This window comes from Octodon degus, unplaced genomic scaffold, assembly GCF_000260255.1.
Source record: "Octodon degus isolate 3935 unplaced genomic scaffold, OctDeg1.0 scaffold00130, whole genome shotgun sequence".
NCBI lineage: Eukaryota > Metazoa > Chordata > Mammalia > Rodentia > Octodontidae > Octodon > Octodon degus.
The window spans coordinates 4,256,798-4,265,598 of record NW_004524706.1 but is presented as its reverse complement, the minus strand read 5'-3'; the positions used below and the strand labels follow the sequence as shown (position 1 = coordinate 4,265,598).

The 8,801-nt window shown below is 47.3% G+C and overlaps 1 protein-coding gene across 5 annotated transcripts in view; it reads left to right on the top strand.

Moving 5' to 3' along the window:
• The window catches only part of Stk40 (serine/threonine kinase 40), a 44,867-nt gene that overhangs the window by 6,312 nt on the left and 29,754 nt on the right, over positions 1-8,801 (top strand). Inside the window, exon 2 of one of the 5 annotated variants that reach the window (XM_023701023.1) lies at positions 5,922-6,049. The exons of the other annotated variants lie outside the window; for them this stretch is intronic. The gene's annotated coding sequence lies outside the window, so the exon portion shown is untranslated. The remainder of the gene's footprint in view (positions 1-5,921; positions 6,050-8,801) is intronic. 5 annotated transcript variants of the gene reach the window in all.

Sequence of the window (8,801 nt, the reverse complement as noted above, 5' to 3'; positions counted from 1 at the left end):
TCTCTCTCTCTCTCTCTCTCTCTCTTTTGTGGTACCAGGGATTGAACTCAACACCTTGCACTTGCCAGTCAGGCGCTTCTACTGAACTGTCTCTCTGGCTCCCTGATAAGCTCTCTGTTGATGGTAAACACAGGTTATTTTCTGTCTTTTGCTTCTGAAAGCTAAAGTGATTTTCTTTGTGCCTATGATTTTGTCCACCTTAGATCTCTACAGGATAAATTCCCAGAAAAGGTTGTTACTGCTCCTTTTTAGAAGACTTTCTGGGCCCTCCTTTAATAAACTAGAGCATCCTTACCCCGTTCAAGCACATCTGTTCCTGGGTGGAGTAGATAGCAGCAGCCAGTAGTGGTCATTCTCTCTCAGCTATGGCTTCTGTCTTGAGTGTGACTTCTGGCTCCCTAGGGGCTAGCTGTCTCAAGGCTTGGTGATTTCAAAGAAGCTAGTTGTTGGGAAGCACCAAAGCTAGCAAAATCAAGAAGGGCTTCTGTCATTTGGAATGAAGCTGTCCCCTCTAAAAAAGTGTTTACAGATCACCATCCACCTGGTAAGAGAGACTGGGGCTCTTTTGCCTTTAGGAAGTCTGTGGCTCAGGGAAAGAAGAGAGAATAAGCTGGTAAGTGAGGTGGGGATTGGCAGATGGGGACTGACCTGCCTGCCATTTATCTTTCAGTTTGGGGCAGAGCTGCTGAGAAATGTATTAAGGTATAATAATGAATAAACATGGGGGCCTGGCCCTAGCTCAGGCCTTTAAGTGGCTGCTTCCACAAAGCTGTCAGCCTCAGGTTGCTGGAGTTCGAACCTCACACCTCTCCCGATGGCCAAAAGTGCCCTGAAGGCATTCGAGGAACAAAAAAAAATAATGAATAAACATAACTAAGCTTGAAGTTTACTCGGTCTCCTTGGGAAACCTTGAGACTGGTATAACCTGACATTCTCTGGGTTATGGGACTCTCATCTTGGCATCTACCAGCTCTGGGGAACAAGAATACTTTTACAGTTTGTATGGCACTTATGGCATTACCAGGTTTGGGGGGTAAGACTTTGTTCTCTTCTGACTCTTCTGAAGCGTTTCCTCCTAAAGAAACAGGAACGAAAAGAGCCAAAAAGGATTCCTACCACCATGCCGTTCTTTGTGAAGTACTCTACAGTATGATATTGGCTGGTCTCTGCTTTCAGGCTAGACTCAGAGGGGTTAAGGAGCCAGCCTACCCTTACACAGCCAGTGAGGACAGAGCTAGGACTTCAGCCTGCATTTGTGTAACTCTAGAACTCAGGCTGTTCCCTTCCTCAGTCCTGGCCAGGCTCTAACCCCATGTATCCCAGTCCACATAGCATTTTGGATTCAAAGCCACAGAGCTAGAAGAGACCTTGATAAACCTAAACTAGTTCCTTCTTTGTCGGAAGAATAGAATTGCCACTACAAGTTCTTCCCCTCCTGTCCTGTGGGATAAGGATCCTTGAAGTCACATTATTGATTAGTGAAGGACCAAGGCTAAAGTAACACCTGGCTTCTGAACACAGCTCTTGACACTTGTTGCCTAAATAACTTTGAACAAATCATTCTAACCATAGCTTCCTCTTCTATACCACTGACATAACAATATCTGCATGCAAACTAGTAATTACTAGTTTAAACAGCAGCTATTGTTGTTTAGGCTCATGCCTGGTGTGTTGCCCGGACCTCAGGCCCAGCTCTTGTGAGGCCCCCATCACATCTTTGCTAGCAGGTCTGTGATATCTCCAGAGAAGTCTCGTGTGCACCTTTCAGCCCTTATATATGCCAGTTAGCAAGCAGGAAAGTCCTTCTAGATAAGCTGTGAAGCTACCTGGAAAATCTACAGTTTACCAGGAGTGTTGGCCTTGGCTGTTTGATGCACCCTCGCATGGACACACGGGCTCACCCATCTGGGCCTCTTAGCTGCCGTGCCATACCCTCTGAGGTCTGCCTTCTTTGAAGCCCAGCCTCTCCTAATTCCACTGTACTTAACTGTTCTAGTGGGTTCAGAAAAATCTCTAGATTTTCAAAAAGGAGTATTATAGCCTATGGTAAAGTAGTCAAATGCAAAAGAAGAATGTACAACAAAGCTTTCCCTTTCCTTCTTTGGTCCTTATTTCCTAGAGGTATCCACTGTTGACTTTGTTTTAGAGATTTCCTATGCATATTTTAAAGTGTATAGTCATTTATTTATTTATTTATTTATTTATTTATTTATTTATTTATTTATTTTGGCGGAACCAGGGATTGAACTTGGGCCCTTGCACTTGCCAGGGAAGCGCTTATTCCACTGAGCCATCTCCCCGGCCCTTAGTCTTTTATTTTCAGTCAAAACAGGATCATATTATACAAATAGTACTGTAGTTTGCTTCGCTTGGATAACTTAGACATCTTTCTCAGTAGGTTTGGGTCTAGTTTAAAAGACTGGGTAGTACTGCAACAGACAGAACATAGTTAACCAGTCCTTTCTCAGTGAACATTTAGATTGTTTCCTTTTCTGGGGTATGTAGGTGTTTTGATTTTTGTGGTTTCATTTTTTTCCTGCTACACATGGTTCCACAGAGACACTTGTTGAACTTGTTTCTTTTTTTCTTTCTTTTCTTTTTCATGGAACTGGGGATTGAACTCAGGCCCTTGTGTTTGCCAGGCAAGCGCTTATTCTACTGAGCTATCTCCCTAGCCCCTTAAATTATTTATTTATGTGTGTGTGTGTGTGTGTGTGTGTGTGTGGCCAGCTCAGCCCACCAGGGGGCGGGGCTGGCTGGAATGTGGTGCTGGGGGATTGAACTGAGGTCCCTGTGCTTTGCTAAGCTTGTTCTAAGTAGGTGCTTTAGACCACTGAACCATCTCACCAGCCCTCCCTAGCCCCTTAAACCCATTTCTTTTTGTGAGTTTATTTGGCTACCTCGAGGTTAAATCCCCAGAACTGGAATTGCTGAACTGGGGACATGTGCATTTTCCTTTTCATTGTTGGTGGTGGTTTCATGCTTTTTTTTCTGCAGAGCTCCTGGGCCCATGGAGGGTCTGTGGTTGAGAAATACCCTCCTGAGATATATACTTGAGCAGATGTGTAATGAATATGCTCCCACTGATGCATCAACAGAGTGTCTAGATTCCTGGCCCTTAGGCCTCACAGTCGGTCAGAGCAGGGAGACCTTCATGTGGGCCCATCCACATGATGAGCTGGATGGCAGGTTGAGGGACCCTCCACAGTGCCTGCCATTCGTCCCAAAATTATGCCAGGCAGCTTCTCGCCCTTCTGAACAACCACAACCATAAAAATTTCACAGAGTGAACTGTATCATTCACTGTATCATGAAAGTTGTAAAAGTTTTAAGTTTTTATATAGGCAGTTAAGGAAAAGCCATTTATTGGCCCTGTTGTAAATTGACATTCTTACAGAATAAATGCAGTGATTTTTGTGTTGAAAACAGTATAGAGAATTACAGGCACCAGGACCTAGTCAGGGCTTTCCTGCGTCACTTTAGAAATCTTTTTTTTTTTTTTGAACCTGAAATTGAATTCAGGCCCTTGCGCTTGCCACACAAGCACTTATTCTACTAAGCTATCTCCCCGGCCCCTAGAAATCTGAAATAGAAGATAGCATAACATTTATCCAGTGCCTCCGACATGCTGGCTTCCACAGTCCTCACAGGAATCCTCCTCAGCAGCAGCACTGTCTCTTTTCCTAGGAGGCTCTGAACGTGTATCCAGGTCACACATAGGCAGAAGATGGCCCTTACACTCAACCAGCTTTTTCAGGCTCTTGTTGCTTTCTCTCTGCCAAATTGGGGCTGTTGTGTGTGGCAAGACTTGAACTCCACATGGGACTCCATGGCAGGCCTTGTTCCCAGGCTGAGTCACCACACAAAGCAGTAACTGATGTTTTGAACTGAGGGGCCCCTGGGTCACATGCTCATGCCAGGATCTCCTTTGTTGCAATCTTCTCTTCTAGGCCAAGTGAGCTAGAGCAGGCTGTCATGACAGGGGAGAGCTGTCAGTAACTGCCATTCCTGCACATGGCAGAAGGTCTGCTGCAGAGCCAGGTGCCACCATAAACAGGACAGTGTGCTTGGCTGCTTCTCTAGACTGCATCTCTGGTATCCTGCAGGATAGCAGGCCAGCTCAGCCTGAGAAAGAGCTATTAAGTCTGTCCCTTCCTTCTCTGACACCCACACCCTATGACAGATTATTTATTGTCACATCAGCTGTTTCCAGAAACAAGGAAGGGGTGCAGAGCATGTGGCAGGTCTGGCAATGCTGTCCTGGATCTTGTTCTCAGAAACCCTGAGAATGCTTGCTGGTGAAGCCCTTTTGCCCCAAGGAACAACTCAACTGCTTTACCCTTCACAGGACCTGGGTTTCTCACTCCACTGATCTATTTACCAGTGGAACTGTCAGACAGTTTCTGTCCCCCTCTGTCTGTATAGCTCTGAGGCTTTCTTCCAGAACTGCTCTTGGACACATCCCATGCTCTGCCCTATCAAAGAACCACAATGGAACCCAGTGAGGACTCCCATCAGGGCAGTGAGGAGAGGGACATCAGTGACTACACAGTCCCCTGTGTGGAGCTAATCATGAATCTTGTGTCCTAGTCCTTGATCCCTGAGCTGCATCCGTTTAGGCCACTTCTGGGCCCCAGGCCTGCTGTGCTTAGCATGCAGGAGTCCTGCTGGGGAAAGGCAGTAGCAGAGGATGGTGTGGTGCGGATGTGCTGGGGAGCAGCCTGGGCATAGGGCCCTCTTTCTGAGCACCCCTCCCACTTCCCACTGGCTGAGTCACTTCCTTTCTGGCTGCTGCAGGTATTCTCCCACAGGCCCAGAGCTGGGCAGCTGAGGGGGTGGGGTTCACCCTGTGTGTGCACAAAGAGAACTCCAATTAGAAGCAGCCTGTTCACCCCAGACCCCCAAGGCAGTGAAACACAGTGTTTAAAGAATGATGTGATGTTATTATGTATTCTTGACAAATTGGGGCTATGCATATCCTGCATTTTAAAAATGAACAAAATCATCACTGTTTGGGAACCATGAAGATGACAGCACATACATGAATCTGTATCATCAGGGAGTAATCCTTAAGCCAAAGGATTACTGTTTCTTCTTTCCGTGCCTCCCCACCCCCCACCCCCAGTATCCATCCTGAGCACAAAGCAGATGACATTCAGTGGCTCCTTCAGTCTCCCAGGGAGAAGTTGGGGCCTTCTTCAGCAGTGGCTCTCATTCTGACCCTGTAGAAGCCCTGAAACAACCTTGCTCCAGCCAAGCTAGCAGTAGAAAAGAACAGGCCTCAGGGAACCTCCTGTCTTCAGGCTTTGGTTTCTCCACAGTAGAAGGGGAGAACAAAGGACCGAGGATGTAATTTAGAGAAATAGCAAGCACTTGCCTAGCTCATGTGCAGCCCTTGTTGTATCTCCAGTGCTATACATGGACAAGAGGGAGAACGTTGTGAGAATTAATCTGGGAAGCCCCAAGAATGGTTCCTGGCAAGTAGGAAGTACCCACCAAATGAAAGTGTAAAAGGTTATATGCCTGCATGGTACAGCGGCACATGCATGAAATCCCAGCCACACAAATGGCTGAGGCACGAGGATGGAAATTTCAAGGCCAGCGAGACCCTGTCTTAAACATTATATTCCTGAAAAGATTGGGCCACCAGGAAGTCACCTCTGTACAGTACTGGGAACCCTCTCTTTTTGGCCAGCAAAGACTTCAGAACACCATCAGCAGCGCAGTCACATCTGATCCTTCACCTATCCTATGAATGAAGGAGGAACATTGCCATCCCTGTTTTATAAATGAGGAAACTGAGGCCCACAAAAGGTGAATGATTAATGTAGGGTCATCAACGAGTAATGGGAGCTAAGGCTCAAACCTGCTTCATATGACCTTAAGTTGGCCTGAATTGTTCTGTCTCTCCCAGCTGGCAGCTGGCTAACTGGTCCATGGTTTGAAACACTTGATTTTGTGAGCCGCAGATTCCTCTGCTTTCCTGAGTTGACTGTGGATGGAGAACAAGTGTGAGGGAAGTTCGTGGCCCTGGCAGAAGCACCTGCATGTGAGTATGGAGGTGTAGTGGGGTGTTTCCAGAGTGCTTGACTCTCGACAGATGGGGAACTGCCTTTTGCCTGGGAGGAGGAAGGTTCAGTAACTCAGCCTGTGGCCCCTACCCTTTTCTCCAGAGGCCCCACTGAAGGCCCTGTAGTGCCTCCTTTAGGTACAAGGGTGGCCCTCCTCCCTCTGCTCGCTTCCAGCTCCCTGGATCCAGAAGAGTGACTGTGTGGGAACTGTAGAGGTACTGCCCTCTCTTGTTGGCCATCTTGCAACCAGGCCACTTCAGATGGAGAACAGTTGAGGAAGCAGTGTGGTCACACAGAAGGAATGTAGGCTTCAGTGAGAGTGAACTGTGTTTACATTCCAGCTTTTATTTATTTATTTATTTATTTTTGCAGAACCGGGGATTGAACTCAGGCCCTTGCACTTGCCAGGGAAGTGCTTATTCCACTGAGCTATCTCCCCGACCCCTACATTTCAGCTTTTAAACAGCTAACCAGGTACAGTAACTTTAGGCAGGCCACACAGTATGTCTGAATCTCAGTTTCTTTTTCTAGAAAATGTTATGTTTGTGTGTTTCAGAGTGGGAAATCAGTTATAACTATGTGTTTGTAAATGCTGTATAAACTATAAACCTCGGGGCCTGGGAGATGGCTCAGTAGGATAAGCGCTTGACTGGCAAACGCAAGGATCTGAGTTCAATCCCCGGTTCCGCCAAAAAAAAAAAAAAAAAGAACAACAAACTATAAACCTCTATGCAAAAATTAATGTAAAAAATGGGCCTCCCATGTGGATTCTACATTTGAAATTCACCATCTAGAGAAGGCACAGAGAATTGGCCAGAGACCTGGCAACCCTCGGGTATGAGTGCTGGCCAGGAAAGCACAGATTCAGCAGTTATCTTCCTTCAGGTCTTGTCCCGTCATTCTAGATGTAGTCTGCCAAATGCAGAATTAGGCCTCTTTTCTTGGGAAGTGAGAATGGTAGGAATTTTTCTGACCAGCAGGAGGACCTCCACATACCTACGTGGTCTGGAGGGCCTGCTGCTGGTGAGCAGGCAACCCAGGTTGTACTGTCTCCTTTCCACACCTTGCAGCAGGAAGTCAGACTCTGCTGGATATAGAAGAGATGCTGTCAGGGATGCTTTGTCCCTTCAGTGAGGGGTTCTGCACAGGCTGCTGCATTTGTGCATGGGTTTGTAGAAGTGGCTGTCCAGAAGCAATTACTGAATAAGCACATCCTCAGGTAATCAGCCAGCTTAAATTCTGCCCGTGTATTTCTAAGGTGGGACTTTTCCTGGTCAAACTATCCAACACAAGTGTAGTCTGCCTGCAACTGTCATTGTCTCCCACATGGAGTTGGTGCATTCTGGCTAGTCTGACTGGATGTATTTGTTTTGCTTCCACTCCAAACCCTGACCTCTAGTTGAACAATTTGCCCACAAACCACACCTTATACCTTTTTTTTTTTTTTTTTTTGGCGGAACTGGGGATTGAACTCAGGCCCTTGCGCTTGCCAAGTAAGCATTTATTCCACTGAGCCATCTCCCCAGCCCCTGACACTTTATAACTCCTTATCCAGCTATCCCTGCTGTTCCAACAGGGGCATTAGTGCCTTCTGGATGCATGACCGACAATCACTGTTTTCTCTTTCAGGTAACTGGGCTGGGTGTAGGCAAGCAGAGATGAATGAGAGCCCACAGCCTGGGGTGTAGGAGTCAGATAAACCAATGGTTGCAGCCTCATGGGAGGAAATAGGTGTGCCTGGGTGCTCTGGGAGCTGGACCAGGAGCAGCAGCACTGGAAGGAAGCCTTCCCACAGGACCTGCTGCAGAAAGCCACACTCCAGGGAGCACTGAGAGAAGGATGAGCCAGCCAGGAGAGAAGGGCAGGGCGCGGTGTTCATAGCACACTCAGGAACTTGTGAGTCATTTGTTGTGGCTATGTGTAGGGTGCACAGGAGGACAGTGAAGTAGGGGAAGTAGCTCACTGAAGTACGTAGGTTTCTTTTTTATTTTTCTTTATTTTAAGACAGAGTATGTCTGTCTCTGTCTCTCTGTCTGTCTGTCTGTCTGTCTGTCTGTCTCTCTCTCTCTCTCTCTCTCTCTCTCTCTCTCTCTCTCTCTCTCTCATTCAAACAGGTCTTGAACTCACAATGTAGCTCAGGCTGGCTTCAAACTTGTGGTAATCCTTCTACCTCAGCCTCCTTGATGTGAGGATGCACATGCCCAGCTTGGATTTCTTTCAGAAAAACGTGGGAGACTTTGGAGGCCCTCCACTGCTGACAGACAGATACTGCAGCATGTTGGAATCTGCTGTTTCTCAGCTCTAGTTACCCTGGTAGCTTAGATGGCATTTTCTGATGGCATGCCTCCTACATCCTTCTTTTTGGTACTCATAATCAAACTCAAGACCTTGCACTTGCCAGGCAGGCGCTTGTGCTGTTGAACTATCTCCCTGGCCTCCTGCATCCTTACCCAGCCTGAAAGAGGTCAGTGCCATCGGTGTCCATCACCTCCTCCCCCACCTTACCTGGTAAAGAAAAGCCCTGAGGATGCACTGCAAGAAGGCTGTCAGGGGCTGGGGCGATAGCTTGGTGATCTAAGCACCTTCCTGGCAAGCACAAGGACCCAGGTTTGATCCCTGGTACCACATGCTGTGCCAGCCACTGAAACTGGGCATGGTGACACACACCTGTAATCCCAGCACTTGGGAGGCTGAGACAGGAAGATCACTATGAGTCCAAAGTGTGTAGTA